Consider the following 2706-nt stretch of genomic DNA (forward strand, 5'->3'; position numbering starts at 1 on the left):
ACTGGTCCCAGAGGCTGGGCAACCCCCATTCAGCCCCAGCACCCCTGGGCCCAGCCAGATCCCCGGGGCTGGTGTGACCCCGACATGCTCTGCTCCCAGAAACCCCTGGAAACCATCCTCAGTCCCAGGGGTACAGGCTCTGGGGCCCAGAGAAAACCCTCAGACCATGCTGGGGTCTGCCTGTCAGAATTCGCACCCAAGTCCGGCTGGGCAGCTCTTCCTGCGTTCTCCCGTTCAGCAGTTTCGAGGTGTGTATGGGGGGACCTCCTGTCCCCCTTTGGAAGCTGAGGGAAGAAGGCAAAAGGCAGCCCCTCAGCACGGGGCCGGGGGGGGGTGCTCTCTGAGGGGGGTGTCCCCAGGGCTGGGGACCCGGTGGGGCGCGGGGAGGCCGCCAAATACAGAGCCGGGGGAGGAAGGCGGCGAGTCCCGGGCGGGCGAGGCCTGCAGGGCTGGAGGGCCTGGCCCGGTCCCCTCAGATCCGCCCCATCTCCTGCCCCGTCCAGCTTCAGCTCTGCCTCCCAGGACAGTGTTTGGGGTTTCTGCTCCCCACTCTGCCCCAAAGGGGATGTGCATAGACCCACTGGGCCCCTGCTCGGCCCCACCACAGGACCTGGCTGGGGTGGGGGCTGCCCCAGCAGAGGGGCACAGCCCCCCCGTTCCTGGGCCCCCCTTTCTTCCCCGGTTTAACCTTGCCAACCCCTGAGTGGATGCAGCCTTTGCTCTCTGCTCAGCCATGTTTGGGGTGCCATGTGCGGTGGGGGCTCCCCCGGCACCCCAGGCCGGCCTTGAACTCACGTAGTTTGGGATTCGAGCTCTCCCTGCCTGTGAGGCCCTGAGTTCAAAACTCCAGTGTCCAAAACCACCCTGGCTGCCACGGGGAGAATGACCTGCTCTGAATTCAAGTCCTGGTGGCTCCTGTGCACCTGTCACACACCGTCCCAGGCCTGGCCAGCTCTGCCCTGGCCCGGGGCCCTGCTCTGGGCTCCGCATGGGTGGGGGCCGCTGGGAGTTCCCACCGCGCTTGCCAGTGTGTGCGCCCTCCACCATCCTCCCGAGGGAGACGCGGACACGGACTCGTGTCAGATGCGGTTCCAGTCCCAGCGCTGCACCAGCACAGCTGGACTTGGGTCAAAGCCACACACACACTTTTCTGCTGAGCGGTCTCCTCCTCTGTAATGTCACCAGGCGGGTTGCTGTGGTGTGGAGGACTCAGTAAGCGCGCTTCGACCTTTTCTTCCTTAAAAAATGTCTAGGTCTAGGGTTCCTTGGGGCCTAAAAGGCCCAAAAGTAATAGATTTGGAAAACTTAAAAAATGAGCATGAAGCTGAGTAGAGCAGCTCAGGCCTGGATCCCAGGCACTGGGAGGCAGAGGTGGGAAAGATCTGCAAAAAGAGATCGAGACCCCATCTCAACGCATGAGCCGGGTATGGTGATTCCTGCCTGTCATCTCAGCGAGGAGGATGGTGCAGGTAGGACCCTCCCCCCAAAATGAGAGATTCGGCCTGCAAAACAATGAAAGCAAAAAAGGCCCGGGGGTGTGGCTCCTGTGGCAGAGCCCCTGCCTCAGAGTGTGAGACCTGAGCTCAGAACCCAAGGACGGCCCCTCCGAGTAAAAAAGCCGCGCAGTTGGATGAGAGTCAGGAGGGGCAGGTCCACACGGGCACCACCGGGAGACAGTGCAGAAGTGTGGCAGGCTGTGTTCACTGGGAGGACCGGCCGGCGGGCGGGGGGAGGGGGGAGCCCTGCCGGCCTGGGCTCCTCCACGGGAAGCACCCGGAAGCCAACTGGGTGTGCAGAAAGTGCACGGTGGCCTGGGCCGGGAGGGGCGCCCAGAGTCCCCAGGGAATGAGGAAGCCGCCCATATCTAATGTGCACGTCCAGCGGACCCTGGACCACCAGCCAGGGTCTCAAGCTGAGGTTGCGCCTAGATCTACAGCCTGTGAGGGAGAGCAGAGGGGAGGTGCAGGGCAGGGGGAGGCCATGTGAATAGGAGGCAGCTGTGAGGGCTGGAGCACCTGCAGCCTCTGGTCACTGGAGGAGCCACTGCCAGGGAGGAGCCTTGGAGGCTTGGCGCTAGAGTCCTGTAAACTAAGCTCACCAGAGACCGGAGGCGAGAAGGCCCAGGGATTTAATTCGTGTTCTTTACAGGCATAGATAAGAAGTGGGGATCATCCCGGCTGCTCAGGAGGCTGAGACCCGAGGATTTCCACGTGTGCTGGACCATAGGACAGGCCCACTGTTGAAGTCCGCTCACGTGGCCTGTGACACATTGCCTGTGTCATTGTCACGTGAGGGCCCCGGCAGGGAGGGAGGGGGAAGGGAGGCAGAGGGGGAGGGAAGAGGGGGAGGGAGGGAGAGGGAGGGGAGGCGCCTGCTCTACCACTTGAACCACAGTTCCACGTCTGGCTTTTTGCTGGTTAATTGGACATAAGTCTCTCTCAGATTTGTTTGCCTGGACTTGGCCTCGGACTACAATCCTCCAATCCCAGCCGCCTGAGTAGCAAGGGTTATGGATAGACATGAGCCCCCAGCACCTGGCTTTTATTCTTCATCTGTCTGCTTTCCCTCAATGCTTCCAGCAAGTTCTGATCCCCAGTGCACCTAGCTCTTCCTGCGGGGTGGCCACACCAACAGTGCTGAGCTCATGGGCGGGCAGAGAAACTTGAAAACCAGTATGGATGAAGATGGCTCACATGGAAGATACCT

The sequence above is a fragment of the Dipodomys ordii genome, unplaced genomic scaffold (genome assembly GCF_000151885.1).
Source record: "Dipodomys ordii isolate 6190 unplaced genomic scaffold, Dord_2.0 Scaffold75, whole genome shotgun sequence".
Classification (NCBI taxonomy): domain Eukaryota; kingdom Metazoa; phylum Chordata; class Mammalia; order Rodentia; family Heteromyidae; genus Dipodomys; species Dipodomys ordii.